General features: G+C 38.6%; 1 protein-coding gene and 1 non-coding gene across 2 annotated transcripts in view; both read left to right on the plus strand.

Moving 5' to 3' along the window:
- The window catches only part of GDAP2 (ganglioside induced differentiation associated protein 2), a 99983-nt gene extending 84929 nt beyond the window's left edge, over nt 1–15054 (plus strand). Inside the window, exon 17 of the transcript XR_014054595.1 lies at nt 12559–15054. The gene's annotated coding sequence lies outside the window, so the exon portion shown is untranslated. The remainder of the gene's footprint in view (nt 1–12558) is intronic.
- A 1581-nt stretch (nt 15055–16635) lies between these two features.
- Nucleotides 16636–16708, plus strand: TRNAW-CCA (transfer RNA tryptophan (anticodon CCA)). The gene has a single exon. It is a non-coding gene; the product is annotated as a tRNA-Trp (tRNA).
- The last annotated feature ends 1352 nt before the right edge of the window (nt 16709–18060 follow it).

An 18060-nucleotide genomic window follows, 5' to 3' on the forward strand; every position in this document is an offset into this window, starting at 1 on the left:
ATTATTCCTATGTTTTCACTTGTTCTTAGATTCTTTTGGATTTTTTTTTTTCCTTTTTATCCCCCCCCTCTGTTGTAATTGTTGATTTTATTGGCACTATGAAATCTAATTAAGCTTTTGAGCTTTTTTTTTTTTTCTCAGTCACATTTTTTATTGTTATAAACCTCTGCCTCTACATTGGCCTTTTGCAGTTCTGGAGAGTTTTCCGCTTTTTTTCTCTTTTTTTTAATTTTAATTTTTTTAAACCTATTATTATTTTTTTCTACATTTATTCCTTTGTTTGCTTTTCCTACTGTTCTTTTCCCCTTGCAGTTAATCTTTAATATATATAAATCTTCATCTACCTCTATTTAGTTTTGCGTATCTATTCTTTCTTTCTTTTCTTTCTTTCCTTTCCTCTCAACATATTTGTTAGTTTTATTTTCATAGCTCTATTCCCCAATTGGCACCTTGCTTTAGTTTGTTTTCCAGTTTGTGCTTTAGTGAGTTTTGTTCTGGTAGACATGAATTTTGGTTCCCTTTTTTTGCCGGGTCAATCTAATGTACTTTATTTTTGTTGGACTGTTTTGATTTTGCTTATGGGTGTATATGTGTATATTCAGTCAAACCTCTGCCTCTACGTTGGGCCTGTGCAATTCTGTGGATTTTTCCTTTTTTCTTTCTTCTTCCATCTTTTTCTTTTCTGTTTTTTTATAATTTTAATTTTTAATTTTTTAAACCTATTATATTTTTTTCTACATTTATTCCTTTTTTGCCTTTCCTACTATTCTTTTCCCCTTGCAGTTAATCTTTAATGTATATAAACCTTCTTCATCTACCTCTATTTAACTTTGTATGTCTATTCTTTCTTTCTTTCCTTTCCTCTCAATATATTTGTTTGTTTTATTTTCATTGCTTTATTCCCCAATTGGCTGGCACCTTACTTTAGTTTTGTTTTCCATTTGTGCTTTAGTTAGTTTTGTTCTGGTAGATATAGTTTTTGGTTTCCTTTGTTTGCTGGGTCAATCTGTTGTACTTTATTTTTGTTGAACTGTTATGATTTTGCTTATGGGTATATATGTATATGTGTATATTCAGTCACAGTTTTTATTGTTGTTAGAAACCTCTGCATCTACGTTGGGCTTTTGCAGTTCTATGGAGTTTTTCTTTTTCCTTTCTTCTTTTTTTTTTTCTCTTTTTTATAATTTAAATTTTTAATTTTTTAAACCTGTTATATTTTTTCTACTTTTATTCCTTTGTTTGCCTTTCCTACTGCTCTTTTCCCCTTGCAGTTAATCTTTAATGTATATAAATCTTCTTCATCTACCTCTATTTAACTTTGCATATCTATTCTTTCTTTCTTTCCTTTCTTTCCTTTCCTCTCAACATATTTGTTAGTTTTGTTTTCATTGATTTATTTCCCACTTGGCACCTTGCTTTAGTTTTGTTTTCCAGTTTGTGCTTTAGTTAGTTTTGTTCTTAACTGGTAAATATAATTTTTTTATTTCCTTTGTTCACCAGGTCAATCTATTATACTTTATTTTTGTTGGACTGTTTTGACTCTGCTCATGGGTGTATATGTATATGTGTATATTCTATTATTTTAATTATTATTTGCCTGATTTTGTAACTGCCATTTTTCTGGGGTTCATCTTTGGTTTCTCATTTTGGGATATTTGTTTTAATCTCACTTAATGCCATAACAAACCTCTTATGGAATCTTTATTCCTGACCAGAGATCAAGCCCTGAGCCTTGGGAGTGGGAGCACTGACTCCAAGACCCTAGACTACCAGAGAACTAACCTATGGAGTGTCAAATAGTGAGAACTCACACTAAGGAAACCACTTGAATATAAGACCCAGCATCACCCAACCACCTGTAGCACCCTGGGCAGTATGCCTCATCTAAACAACAAACAAAACAAAAATACAAACCCAATCATCAGCAGACGAGATTACCACCTCACTCAGCCTTGCCCATCAGAGGAAAAGCAAACAAACAAAAACTCAGCACAAATCTCACCCTATACAAAGCTTACACAAACCATGGGACCAACCTTAGGAGGGCAGAAACCAAAAGGAAGAAAGAAATCAAACTTGAAGCCTGGGAAAAGGAGACCTCAAGCACAATAAGTTAAAAAAAAAATGAAAAGGCAGAGAAATAATACACAAATGAAGGAACAAACTAGAAACACAGAAGTCCAAATAAATGAAGAGGAAATAGGTAAACTACCTGAAAAAGAATTCAGAATAATGATAGTAAAAATGGTCAAAAACCTTGAAAACAAAATAGAGAAAATGCAGGAATCAATTAAAAAAGACCTAGAAGAATTAAAGAATAAACATGCAGAGACAACACAACTACTGAAATCAAAAATACTCTAGAAGGAATCAATAGCAGAATATCTGAAGCAGAAGAACGAATCAGTGAGCTGGAAGATAAAATGGTGGGAATAACTTCTGAAGAGCAGAATAAAGTAAAAAGAACGAAAAGAACTGAGGGTAGTCTCAGAAAGCTCTGGGACAATATCAAATGCACCAACATTTGACTTATAGGGGTCCCAGAAGAAGAGAAAAAGAAAGGGTATGAGAAAATTTTTGAAGAGATTATAGTTGAAAATTTCCCCAACATGGAAAAGGAAATAGTCAATCAAGTCCAAGCGTCACAAAGAGCCCCATACAGGATAAGCCCAAGGAGAAACACACCAAGGCACATACTAATCAAACTAACAAAGAATAAACACAAAGAAAGAATATTAAAAGCAGCAAGGGAGAAATAAGTAACATACAAGGGAAACCCCATACACTTAACAACTGATCTTTCAGCAGAAACTCTGCAGGCCAGAAGGGAATGGCAGGATATATTTAAAGTACTGAATGGAAAAAATCTACAACCAAGATTACTGCACCCGGCAAGAATCTCATTCAAAATTGATGGAGAAATAAAAATCTTCTCAGACAAGCAAAAGTTAAGAGAATTCAGTACCACCAAACCAGCTTTACAACAAATCTTAAAGGAACTTATATAGTCAAGAAATGTAAGAGAAGAAAAAAAATCTACAAAATCAACCCCGAACAATTAAGAAAATGCAGTAGGAACATATATATCAATAATTACTTTAAATGTAAATGGATTAAATGTTCCAACCAAAAGACACAGACTGGCTGAATGGATACAAAAACAAGACCCATATATATGCTGTCTACAAGAAACCCACTTCAGACCTAAAGACACATACAGACTGCAAGCGAGAGGATGGAAAAACACATTCCATGCAAATGGGAAGCAAAAGAAAGCTGGAATAGCATCCTCATATCAGACCAAATAGACCTTAAAATAAAGAAGATTACAAGAGATAAGGAAGGACACTACATAATGATCAAGGGATCAACCCAAGAGGAAGACATAACAATTGTAAATATCTATGCACCCAACAAAGAAGCACCTCAATACATAAGACAAGCACTAACAGACATAAAAGGAAAAATTGACAGTAACATAATAATAGTAGGAGACTTTAACACCCCACTCACACCAATGGACAGATCATCAAAACAAAATTAATAAGGAAACACAAGTCTTAAATGATACATTAGATGAGATGGATCTCATTGATATCTTCAGGACATTCCATCCAAATGCAGAAGAATACACCTTCTCAAGTGCACATGGAACAGTCTCCAGGAAAGACCACATCTTGGGTCACAAATCAAACCTCAGTAAATGTAAGAAAATTGAAATCATATCAAGCATCTTCTCTGACCACAACACTATGAGACTAGATATCAATTACAAGAAAAAAAGTGTAAGAAACACAAACACATGGAGATTAAACAACATGTTTCTAAATAACCAACAGGTTACTGAAGAAATCAAAAGAGAAATCAAAAAATTTCTAGAAACAAATGACAATGAAAACACGACAACTCAAAACCTATGGGATGCAGCAAAAGCAGTCCTAAGAGGGAAGCTTATGGCAATACAATCCTACCTCAAGAAACAAGAAAAACATCAAACAGAAAACCTAACTGTTCACCTAAAACAACTGGAAAAAGAAGAACAAAAAACCCCAAAATTAGTAGAAGGAAAGAAATCATCAAGATCCAAGCAGAAATAAATGAAAAAGAAATGAAAGAAACAGTAGTAAAGATTAATAAAACTAAAAGCTGGTTCTTTGAGAAAATAAACAAAATTGACAAAACTTTAGCCAGACTCATCAAGAAAAAAAGAAAGAATCAAATCAACAAAATTAGAAATGAAAAAGGAGAGGTTATAACAGACAATGCAGAAATACAAAGGATTAGAAGAGACTATTGTGACCAACTATATGGCAGTAAAATGGATAACCTGGAAGAAATGGACAGATCTTTAGAAAAGTTCAATCTTCCAAGACTGAACCAGGAAGAAATAGAAATTATGAACAACCCAATTATAAGCACTGAAATTGAAGCTGTGATCGAAAATCTCCCAAAAAACAAAAGCCCAGACCAGATGGCTTCACAGGAGAATTCTATCAAACATTTAGAGAAGAGCTAAGCCTATCCTTCTAAAACTCTTCCAAAAAATTGCAGAGGAAGGAACACTTCCAAACTCATTCTATGAGGCCACCATCACCCTGATACCAAAACCAGACAATGACAACACAGAAAAAGAAAGCTACAGGCCAATATCACTGATGAACATAGATCCAAAAATCCTCAACAAAATTTTAGCAAACAAAATTCAGCAACACATGAAAAAGCTCATACAACATGATCAAGTTGGGTTTATTCCAGGAATGCAAGGATTCTTCAATATACACAAATCAATCAATGTGATACACTGTATTAACAAATTGAAAGATTTAAAACATATGATAATCTCAATAGATGCAGAAAAAACCTTTGACAAAATTCAGCACGCATTTATGATTAAAACTCTTCAAAAAATGGACATAGAAGGAACCTACCTCAACATCGTAAACGCCATATATGATACGCCTACAGCAAACATTATTCTCAATGGTGAAAAACTGAAAGCATTCCCCCTAAGATCAGGAACAAGACAAGTGTGTCCACTTTCACCACTGTTATTCAATATAGTTCTGGAAGTCCTATAGCAATCAGAGGAGAAAAAGAAATAAAAGGAATCCAGATCAGAAAAGAAGTAAAGCTCTCACTGTTTGCAGATGACATGATACTGTTCATAGAAATGCTAAAGATAGTATCATAAAATTACTACAGCTGATCAGTGAATTTAGCAAAGTTGCAGGATATAAAATCAATACACAGAAATCACTTGCATTTCTATATACTAAAAATGAAAAATCAGAAAGAGAAATTAAGGAATCAATCCCATTCACCATTGCAACAAAAAGGAATTAAATATCTAAGAATAAACTTACCTAAGGAGACAAAAGAACTGTACACAGAAAATTAAAAGACACTAATGAAAGAAATCAAAGATGACCTAAACAGATGTTTATGGGTAGGAAGAATCAATATTGTGAAAATGACTATACTACCAAACACAATGGACAGACTCAATGTGCTCCTTATCAAATTAACAATAGCATTTTTCACAGAACTAGAACAAAAAATTTCACAATTCATATGGAAACAAAAAAGACCTCGAATAGCCAAAGCAGTCTTGAGAAAGAAGAATGGAGCTGGAGGAGTCAATCTTCCTGACTTCAGATTATACCACAAAGCTATAGTCATCAAGACAGTATGGTACTGGCACAAACACAGAAATATAGACCAATGGAACAAGACAGAAAGCCCAGAAATAAACCCATGCACCTATGGGTACCTTATTTTTGACAAAGGAGGCAAGAATATACAATGGGTCAAAGACAGCCTCTTCAACAAATGGTGTTGGGAAAACTGGACAGCTACATGTAAAAGAATGAAATTAGAACACTTCCTAACACCATACATGAAGATAAACTCAAAATGGATTAAAGACCTAAATGTAAGACCAGAAACTATAAAACTCTTAGAGGAAAACATAGGTAGAACACTCAATGACATAAATCAAAGCAAGATCCTCTATGACCCACCTTTTAGAGTAACAGAAATAAAAACAAAAGTAAACAAGCAGGACCTGATTAAACCTAAAAGCTTTTTCACAACAAAGGAAACTATAAGCAAAATGAAAAGACAACCCTCAGAATGGGAGAAAATAATAGCAAATGAAGCAACTGACAAAGGATTAATTTCCAAAATATACAAGCAGCTCATACAACTCAATGCCAGAAAAACAAACAACCCAATCAAAAAGTGGGAAAAAGACTTAAACAGACATTTCTCCAAAGTAGACACACAGATGACCAACAAACACATGGAAAGATGCTCAACATGGCTCATTATTAGAGAAATGCAAATCAAATCCACAATGAAATATCACCTCACACCAGTCATAATGGCCATCATTAAAAAGTCTACAAACGATAATGGAGAAGGCAATGGCACCCCACTCCAGTACTCTTGCCTGGAAAATCCCATGGACAGAAGAGTCTGGTAGGCTGCAGTCCATGGGGTCGCTAAGAGTCGGACATGACTGAGCGACTTCACTTTGTAACTTTTCACTTTCATGCATTGGAGAAGGAAATGGCAACCCACTCCAGTGTTCTTGCCTGGAGAATCCCAGGGACCAGGGAGCCTGGTGGGCTGCCGTCTATGGGGTGGCACAGAGTCAGACACGACTGAAGCAACTTAGCAGCAGCAGCAGCAGAACATGGAAGCAACCTAGATGTCCATCAACAGATAGAAGTTGTGGTACATATACACAATGGCATATTACTCAGCCATAAAAAGGAACACATTTGAGTCAGTTCTGATGAGGTGGATGAACCTAGAACCTATTATACAGAGTGAAGTGAGTCAAAAGAGAAAGATAAATATCTTAGTCTAATGCACATATATGGAATCTAGAAAAATGGTGCTGAAGAATTTATTTACAGGGCAGCAATGGAGAAACAGACATAGAGAATAGACTTATGGACATGGGGAGAAGGGAGGAGATGGTGAAATGTATGGAAAGAGTTGGTGATGGACAGGAAGGCCTTATGTGCTGCAGTCCATGGGATCGCACAGAGTCGGACACGACTGAAGCGACTTAGCAGCAGCAGCAGCAGTGTTTTTCAGCGGAGAAGGCAATGGTACCCCACTCCAGTCCTCTCGCCTGGAAAATCCCATGGACAGAGGAGCCTGGTGGGCTGCCGTCTATGGGGTCACACAGAGTAGGACACGACTGAGGTGACTTAGCAGCAGCAGTGTTTTTCAGTGGAGATACAATTAGCCTTTTGGGAATGCATGTTTCTCAGCATCTGGCATCCCTGGCCCTAAGTAATACCTACATCATTGATTGTAATAATAAAATGTTCCCCACAAAATTTCCAAGTACCCTCTAGGGAGCCAAGCCATTTCCAATTGAGAGGCACTGGGGCCCAGTCACAAGATTATGGTATGCTTTTCTGCAGCAGCTCGGGTACTGGCAGGAAACACGCAGAAATCTGGGTTGGTGAGTGCTGGGTTTGAAAGACAAGAACATTGATGGAAGAGAGAGGCAGGGGAACTGAGGGTGTATGTCATGGACTGGTCATGACAATCAGATTTACTGAACAACAAAGTACCCCTTTTGGCCCAGGGAAATTCTGTAACACCACAGTGGTGGAGGATCCCTGACTACTGTTTGTACATATTTGGACATCTGATTGGTTTCTGGCTATTGTGAATAAAGTACAATGAATACTCTTATACATATTTTTGGGCAGACATATGCACTCATTTCTTTTAGGAACATATCCAAGGTAGATTTGATGGATCACAGTGAATATGTTACCTATTCAATATGTGATCCATTCAATATCCATTGAATATTTAGTTCAATTAAAAACTTCTGCTCATTTCTTTAAAAGCTGTACATACATTGACCTATGACTCAGCCATTCTGTTCCAAGTATTTACCCAAGAGAAATAGGCATCTATCCACACAAAGACTTGTACATTAATGTTCATAGCAGTTTTATTTGTAATAGCAAAACACCAGAAACAATCCAAACATTCACCAACAGATGAGTACATCAACAAATTGAGGTATAGCCATACAATGAAATACTACTCAGCAATAAAAAATGTACTATTAAAAGACACAGCAACATAGATAAATCTCAAAATAACTGAGTAAAAGAAGCTAGATACAAAATACTATATGATTCCATGTATATAAAATTCTAGAAAAGGCAAACTAATTCATAATTATAGAAGATAGATCAGTAATTGCTTAGGGATGGGATTGGGGGGAGTAGAGAGGAAGGGATGGATTCCACAAGGCATGAGGAAACTTCTGGGGATGATGAACATGTTCATTTTCTTGACTGTGGTTGTCATTTTATGGTTGTACACATAGGTCAAAACTCAGCCATCAAATTATATGCATTAAAAATGTATAATTTGTTGTATATGAATTATACCTCAGAGCTATTAAAAACTAAAAAGCCTACTGAATAATTTTCCAATGTGGTTAAACTAACTTATATTCCATCAGCAATGTATAAGAATTCTAGTTGTCTACCACATCTTTGCCAACATTTGGTTTTATCCAGTCCTTTTAATTTTAGCAGTACTCTGGTGGTATCACATTATGGTTTTAACTTATGTTTTTCTGATCAGATGACTTTGAGCACCTTTTCATATGCTTATTGGTCATTTGGATGTGTTTTTTTGTTAAGTGCCTATTTCAGGTGTTTTCCCATTTTCCATTGGATTGGAAGTCTTTTTCCTTTGACTTGTGCTTCTTTACATGTTCTGGATAAGTCCCTCATCATGGAGGGGGGCAGGCTGGGCGTGGGTAGGGAGGCAGAGAGAAAGAGACACACAGAGAGAGGTTTTCTTTTCCCAGTCTATCACTTGCCTTTTCAGTCTCTTAATGTTGTCTTTTGATGAACAGTTCTTAATTTTAATGAACCAACATATTAAGCTTTTCTCTTGTTTAGTGGTTTTTAAGTACTATTTTAAAATTTTTTGTCTACCTTAAATCATAGATATTCCCCCGTGGTTTTTTTTAGTAACTTATAGCCTTAGGGTTTATATATAGGTCTATGTGTGCATGCTCAGTTGTGTGTGAATCTTTGCAACCCCATGGACTGTAGCCTAGCAGGCTCCTCTGTCCATTGGGTTTCCCAGGCAAAAATACTGGAACATGTTGTCATTTCCTACTCCAGAGGATCTTTTGGACCCAGGGATCAAGCCCGCGTCTCCTATATTGCAGGCAGATTCTTTACCACTGCACCACCAGGGAAGCCTATATAGGTCTATAGGTCATCACGATCTTTTTTTTTTTTTGGTATGGTGTGACCTAGAGGATTGATACTTCTTTTTTATTTTAATGAGTTCTAATTGACCCAACATTATTTTTGAAAAGACTTTCCTGTACTGCAATGTAATGGCGTCTTTGTCACAAATCAGGTAGCCATATGAAAACCAATTCTTATGACTTGCTTCTAGTTTTATTCTGTCATCTTTACAGGTTTTGTATCAAGATTGTGCTAATCTCATAAAATAGAGACCAGAGGATCTCTTTTCTATGACCTGAAAAATATGTACTTTGGAAATTATTTGTTCCAAGGCACATATGTTTGAAATAATCATTAAAGCCATGTATATCAGTTAGTGTCCAATCAGGAAAACAGAAACCACTCAGAGTATTTAAAAAGAGGGGAATTAATCACACAGGTGATGGGAGGAGCCAAAAAGCCAAACAAGTGAAGTTACAATAGGAGGAAACAACTGTTACCCCTAATCCAGAAGGAACAAAGGGAAGAGAAGGTTTTACTGGAGTCTAAGGGATAAAGTCAGGAGGTGGAAACAGGAATCATGTTGGTGTAACTAACAGGAGCTTGAGCTGCAGAAAAGAGGTATCCAGTGTGGGGGCCTCCATGAGGGGCACAACAGAATAGACAAGACCCTGGCTTCTCTCCAACTTCAGCCTCCTATGTACCTCCCAGGACCTCCCATGGCCTGAATGTACCAGAAGCCGACCGACACAGAAGCTGGTGAGCACAGCCCCCAGGAATGCACCTACCAAGGATGATGCATTCCTCTGATCCCTGTGTATCCTATAATTGATACATTAAGTCCAGAAGTTGGGGCTTCCCAAGTGGTAACAGTAGTTAAAAAACAAACAAACAAACAAAAAAACACCTGCCAATGCTGGAAAACAAAAGACTCAGTTTTGATCCCTGGGTTGGGAAAATCCCCTGGAGAAGGAAATGGTAACCCACTCCAGTGTTCTTGTCTGGAAAATGCCATGGACAGAGGAGACTGGTGAGCTACAGTCCATGGGACCATAAAGAGTCTGATGCGACTGAGCACATGCAGTAGAAGCTGATGTAATTCAAGATCAATTGTTTTGGTATGAATCCTTCACAGGCAGTGATGTGTACTTCCATCAGGGGACATCCAAATGTATTAATAAATGTCCTTTTGATGTTAACAGCTATTGACCCACTGACACAACAAAGGTTACAAATGCTGATAAAATAATCTTATGCTTCTTTCTTTATCAGCTGGAAGACCTCTATAAAGAGAAACTATCCCTCATCACTGTGTAGTCACTCTTGGCTACCTTTTGACTTTCATTTTCAGATATCTGTCTTGCTTCTCTGGAATAATGATCTTTACTCTGAAGTTACAGACCTCAGAATTTTTGCAGAGATGCTCATATAAATTTAAATTTAATTTTAAAAATGTCATACAAAATTCAAAAGGTCCCAGAGGGCATAGAGTAAAAAGTAATCTTCTAGTCATTCAGTTCCCTCTTCCGAAGCAGCCATTGTTACAACTTTCTTATGACAGCTTCCAGAGACATTAAAACTATATATATTCATATGATAAAGCAAATGGAATACAATGTTAACAGTAAGTGAATGGGTAAAGGGTATGTGAATGTCCTTTATCTTTATTTTTACATAAAGGTAAAAAATAAAGATTATATCTTTATTTTTACAACTTTGTAAGTTTTAAAGTATTTCTAAGTAAAAAGGAATATGCATATTATATAATAAATATATTTTCTGTATAATAACTCAAATGGTACTATACTATACACACTATCTTGCTCCTACCTTTTTTTATTAAACATGTATCTTGAAGGTTTTTTCATGCTAGTACATTTAGAGATGCCTCATTCTTTTTAAAGGTTGTCATGATTGCATTGTATGGAAACACAGTATACCATAGTTTATTTAAATAGCAATCCGTAGGTGGACATTTAGTTTGTTTTAAATCCACTGGTAGTACAAAAATGCTGCAGTGAATGTCCTTTTACACACATTGTTTCTCGAATGTGTGAGTATATCTATAGGATAAACACATAGGAGTAAAATAGCCACATCAAAGGGTATGTGAGCTTTTAATTTTAATGTGTGTGTGTGTGTGTGTGTGTGTGTGTGCACTCAGTCACATCTGATTCTCTCTCTGCAACCCCATGGATTGTAGCCTACCAGGCTTCTTTGTCCATGGAATGTTCTAGGCAAGAAAACTGGAGCTGGTTGCCATTCCTACTCCAAGGGATCTTCCCAACCCAGGGATCAAATCTGTGTCTCTTGCGTCTCCTGCATTGCAGGCAGATTCTTTACCACTGTGCCACCTGGGAAGACCTTAATTTTAATAAGTAATTTGGTAATGACCAAACTGTCCTCCCTAGAGGATATTCCAATATACACTTCCACTACTTTTTGAGAGTGCTGGCTTCCTCATGCTCAGCAACACAGTGAACACGGTGTGTTGTGGAGCTCATTATTTCCTGATAGTTGAAAACATTGAATTTCTTTGTAGTTTTAACTTGCGTTGCTCTTTTGGTTTAAAAGTTGCTGTGTTTTCTTTTCTGTGAACTCTCTACTTACATCCTTAACCCTCTCTGTTAGGTTACTGGCTTTTAAAATTTGATTTGTAGAAGATTTTTATATGTTAAGACTTAAAAGTCAGTCTCTTGTTTGTGATTCTGTAACATTTTTGAAGTGGAAGTAATAACCTGACAGTAATCTAGTTCAGCCTATTGTATTACAAGGGTGTCCCTGGTAGCTCAGATGGTAAAGAATCTGCTTGCAATGCAGGAGACCCGAGTTCAATCCCAGGGTTGGGAAGATCCCCTGGAGAAGGGAATGACTACCCACTCCAGTATTCTTGCCTGGAGAATCCAATGGACAGAGGAGCCTGGTGGGCTGCAGTCCATGGGGTCACAAAGATTTGGACACGACTGAGCAACTTCCACTTTCACTTTTATCATGCTACAAATTTTTTAACTGATTTAAAGATGTTAAATCAAATCTGCAGCCAAGGATGTTGAGTCCTAGTTTAGTCATTTTTACACTTCACCATACCACCCCTAAACCAGAAAGAGCCAATATTCATCCTCACAGAATGTGAGATTGGGATTTAGGGACTTTACCCTTCTCCATGACCCCATTATTTCTCACTAATCCATTTAGGGATATATCTCCCCAACTTAACTTGCACTTTCTGGATTCCCCAGACTTGGCTTCATCAAATATGTTACTCTCCGTAAGCATAATGACTTCTTGACTTTTCCCACAGATTCTCATTCTTGAGTCAATTCTTCATCCTGAATTTATTGAGCTCCTGGTAAATGAAGATCCCTGCATTGGGCAAGATAAGAGGATAAAACAGAAATAGAAAATTCAATTCCTGCCTTGGTTAATAGTCCCTTTGAAGAGACAAAGCAAACACCCAATTTATTTGAAAATGAGCTCATAATTACTTGTTAATGCTCAAGGTGTATAAATCAAGCAAATGATTAAATGTGTTTCTGTCAAGTCGAAAAAGACTCCTTCAAGTTAAATTTTTCCTTCAGATCTAGAAAGAAAGTGACATATTTAGATGATAACAATCCTAATTAATATACACAGCACTTTCTAATACTCAGCACCACAGACAGCATCCCTTTTCATCTGAACAGTGGGACTTTTTTCGACTTTTTTTCTTTCATTTTATACATGAGTAAACTATAGAATGATTGAGAGACCAAATGACTTGTTCAGACGGCTTGAAAGCCCAATGCTTCTCTCTCCAGGACCTATGAACTGTCCACTACACCAGACCACTTCAGTTTGGCAGAGGAAGAGAAAGGAGTGAGGAGGAGATTCAGGGGGAATGAGTCACAGATCTGAATACTTTTAAGAGGCCCCATGGTATAGTGAGAAGACTAATTTTGGAATCAGACAAGATTTGAATCTGTCTTACTATTTACAAGCTGGGACCTTGGCAAGTTACTTATCCTCCAAACCTTCATGTTCTCAACTGAATAATGGAAGTTAATAATATCTACTCTTTAAGGTCTCCTGACATAGGGTAAGCATCTGATAAATGGTAGCTACTTTAGCTAGTACTGGGCTAGAGTAGAAATGTGGATCAGTTTTTCCCTTGGAAGCATTGGTGATTGACTTAAAGCAGAATGAGTGAAGGGCAAAGGGCCCAAGAAACCAAAGTGTGTTGAATCCTAGGAAAAAGCACCACACTTGTTCTTCAGATTCTTCTCTTCTTCACTACTTTCCTAGCAGGATGACTTTTGTAACTGTAAGGAGCAACTTTCAGAGAGAAGAGTTGAGAGGATTCTTACCTCTTTGAATGCAGTCCTAACAGAAATACACATGAGACAGTATGCATAGAGGGTGCACTGAACATTGTTAAATTGTCCAAGCTCTAGACTCGGTGGTGGAAGAGGGGACTTGACTTGCCTTTGCCACTTTCCAACTCTTTGCTCTTCAATGAATCACTTAACCTCCTTACTCCAGGGACATCTATGAAGTGGGGCTAGTAATCCCTACACCACAGAATTTCCAAGTGTCAAATTAGATCATTCAATTAACAGACACCTATAAAATACCCACTGTGATGCTTAATTTACTGTGTCACCTTGGAGAATGTTTGGAGATGAAATTACCTTTTAAAATGGTAGACTTTGAAGAAGCAGATTGCCTACCCCAATCTGGGTGGGTCTCATCCAATCAGTTGAAGGCCAGACTAGAACAAGAAGATCAGCCTCCCCCATCAAGAAGGAATCCTCCAGCAGATTGCCTTCAGACTTCATCCACACCAGCGGCTCTTCTGGGTCTCCAGTCTGCTGGCCCACACTGTAGATTTTGGACTTACCAGCCTCCATAATCGTGTGAGCCAATCCCTTATAATACCTGGAAGGGATGTGAATAAAATACAAAACAGGGAGCTGATAGTGAAGGGTGAAACTCCTTTGGATTGAGTGAATCTGGGTGAAGCATTGATATAGACAGGGGAACACAAAGTTTCTTAGGAATGACCTCAATGTGTTTGGGCAGAGGGGAAGATGGAGTGCCTGGGAACAAGTGGGTGTGATAAAGAGTGGCAGGAGGGACTTCCCTGGTGGTCCAGTGGCTAAGACTCTGTGCTCCCAGTGCAGGGGGCTTATGTCCAATCCCTGGTCAAGGAACTAGATCCAGCATGCCACAGCTGAGACCCAGTGCAGTCAAAAAATATTGAAAAAAAAAGTGGCAGGAGATGAGGTAGGTAAGGTTACAAGATTCATCAGGGAGACTACTATTCTCATGGTAAAGAATCTGAATTTTATTCTAAGTGCAGTGGGAAACCACTGAAGGGTTTTCCTGCCAGCATGTGACATGGTCGGATTTATACACACACATTTTTTTAATTGAGGTGAAAGTCATATAAAATGAACCATTCTAAAGTGAACATTTCAGTGACATTCACAATGTTGTACAATCACCACCAATTTATATTTCAAAAGATCATTCTGGTTGCTGTGTAGGAAATGGATGGTGTTCAAGAAGCAAGAGTCCAAAGGAGAAATATATTTGGAGGCTGGTGCTGAAGAGGTACTGGTGGCTAGACCGGTAGCAGAAAAGATGGAAAGAGTGGACAGAGCAATGGGACATAATTTTGAAGAAGAGCCAACAGGACTTTCTCACAGACTCAATGTAGCCTGTGAAGATATACCTAATGTACATGGAAGCACTTTGTAAAATTTGCAAACTGTAAAATGTTATCATCATTATTATGGATTGCTGTTGTTGTTGTTGAGTTACTATGTCATATCCAGCTCTTTGCGACCCCATGGAGTGCAGCACACCAGGCTGCCCTGTCCTTCACTATCCCCTGGAGTTTGCTGAGATTCATATCCATTGAGTCGGTGATGCTATATAATCATCTCATACTCTGCCACCCCCTTCTCCACCTGCCTTCAATCCTTCCCAGCATCAGAGTCTTTTCCAATGAGTCAGCTCTTTGCCTCAGGTGGCCACAGTATTGGAGCTTCAGCATTAGTCCTTCCAATGAATATTCAGAGTTGATTTCCTTTCAGACTGACTAGTTCGTCTCCTTGCTATCCAAGAGACTCCCAAGAGTCTTCTCCAGCACCACAGTTTGAAAAAATCAGTTCTTCAGTGCTCCGCCTTCTTTATGAATAGGATTTTATGATTATTAAAGAGAGCTTGACCAGATGGTCTCTGAAGAGTCCTCAGAGTCTTGAGATCCTCTGATGCCTTAAAGATGGGTAACTTGTCTTTGGGGAGAAAGGAAAGATTTAGTTGAAGATTTTCCTTATCCCATGCAGTACCCAAGTGCCTCCAGAGCACAGTTCCAGGGCACTGCCCAACCAAATACTCTGTGAGAATAGGCAAAGCCTATATTCCTCCAGCCAGCAGGGCTACATCATGGCCTGGAGGCGTGCATGGGAACTGGCAGGCTTGGATTCAGCATCCCAGACACTACACTCTTAAGAAGGAAGTGCCCTGACGCCTGGGCTCTCAGACCTCCAAGACGTCCAGTAAAAACAGACTGGGTGGCGAGGCCCCGGGCCAGAGAAGGGAGAGTGTTTCCAGCAGTGCAGCATTGTGCAGATGACTCTTGCTGGCACTGAGCACACCCCAGAAGGTTATAGCACTTGCCCCAGAATCCCAGGGGGTTGGCGTCTGAGATCTTGTTCACAAGCGAGAGGTTCAGCATCTGATGCTCTCAGCATCCCAGATTGTGTGCAGGTGGCAAGGGTTCTCTGCACAGGAAGGGTGCAGAGGGTCCAGGAAGACCCTCTCTAAAAGACAATTCCTTCCCTCCCTCCCTCCTCTTGCTTAGAGGAACTTTTCCTAAATCCAAATCTGTTTGGTTTATGATCTTCATAGTCTCCTCTGGAAAAAGTGATCTCTTTTTTCACATAAGATTTAGCTTTAGATAGTTAGGCCTCTGTTGGGCTGGCAACATTTTTTTCTTTGACAGAGAGTTTCTCACCAAGCAAATCAAGAAGTTACATTAACTCTTTTAAAGTCACTTCAGTAATAATGGTAATTACGATTTGTGAAATGGTCCTTCTTCCAGCTGAGCGAACAGACAGCCCTTACCACGCCATTAGAGCTGTATTTCTCAGAGTGTGGACCCCAGACCAACAGTATTAGCCTCTGTACCACCAGGTACTTGTGAGAAATGCAGATTCTCAGGTCTCGCCCTGACCTACTGAGTGAGAAACTCTGGAGGTGGAACCCAGCAACCTGTGTTTTAATGGGTCTTTCAAGAGGTTTTGATGCACATTCAAGCATGAGAACTACTGCTTTAGAAAAACAGAAATGTAGATCCATAGGAAGTGTGAGCAGAGCAATCACATGAAGGACTTCCCTGGTGGTCCAATGGTTAAGACTCCATGCTTCCAATGCAGGGGGCACAGGTTCAATCCCTGGTCAGGGAACTAAGATCCCACATGCTGTGTGGTGCAAAAGAAAAAAAAATACAGAGCAATCAGGTAGTCACCTGACCATAGGATGGATGAAGTGAGGCCCAGAGAAAAAAGGTGTCTTGTCCTAGAAGGTGTAGAGCACAAATGACCCTTTAGTCCCTCTCGGTTCTTCTTTCCCACAAGAAAACTCAATTTTTTCTTTTGAATTACTGTCCTTTCCTGGACATTCCAACAGCTCATCAATCCTCACATTATCAAGTAACTTAAAATTTTAATTTGTGCTGATATAAATTTGATCATTTTCTATAGTAAAAGGTAGGTAACACTATGTGCTTAAAATGCTAAAGAGACCTCCAAGAGAGTGTGGTTTACTGGAAGCAGCTTTGGTGACAGAAAATTGCATGCAAAAGTTTTATTGGGTGTGTTTCCATATAAAGATTGGTCAAAGGGAGAAACTGATCCTTAACATGATGGTAACTGAGGCCTTAGGCAATCCGTCAAGGGAGCTCTAGAGCTGGGATGAGCTTTCAGAATTCTCTCCAACTGAAGGAAGGGGGTCCAACCTTTATATCGCTGCATTAACCAGCCATTGGCTTGGAGCTGACCCGGGGAGGGGCTTCATTTCGTGCCAGGCAGTTATCTGCCAAGGGCATTGCCTAGTAAGGGACACAGCTGGGAGGCATCAGCAGCTGGGAGCTGGGTAGATCAACCCTGAAGAAGGGATCTGGAGAGAATATAAAAGTGTTCTCTATGAAAGGCATTCCAGATTTGGGGGTGGCAGGGTCAGAAGAATTCACCAGCTGAAAGTAAAATCAAAACACCTCAAGACACAGCATGGAGAGAATCAGATCCTAAAAACAGGTGTGTTGCTCATTAGAGACTAAAGTACTTACTGTCTCCACTAAATACTCCCAGATCTAGTGAAGAAGAGTATGGTATGCACCAGAGCTTTCCAACCTATGTGTTAAGGCCCACTGATGGGCAACAATGAGTCAAAGATGTGCGGGGGCTTTTACTTCCTTTCAACCTTAAGGTGGCAGAACAGGACTTGGGATGACTGGAGTCCCTTTATCAATCCAGCCCAGTATGCCATATAGTCATGTATATGGGTGCAGTGATGCTCAGAAAGCTGGAAAGTGCTAACTTATAAAGAAAGTTGCTGTATACTCAATTGTGTCATATTATGTTGAGGCAGTGCTGGCATCACAGGGGGAGGTGGCTCTGTGTGCCAGAGTGGGAGCCCTCTAATTCTGAGAACCAGCATTGTTTATCCAGAAACATCTCCAGGATGCAGAAGGGCAGTTTATCCATGTACTCTAGAATGATGAAATATTCCTTAAAAACAGGTTCACTCTTGAGGCTTT

The sequence above is a fragment of the Giraffa tippelskirchi genome, chromosome 5, assembly GCF_054371585.1.
Source record: "Giraffa tippelskirchi isolate mGirTip1 chromosome 5, T2T-mGirTip1v1.2.pri, whole genome shotgun sequence".
Taxonomy (NCBI): domain Eukaryota; kingdom Metazoa; phylum Chordata; class Mammalia; order Artiodactyla; family Giraffidae; genus Giraffa; species Giraffa tippelskirchi.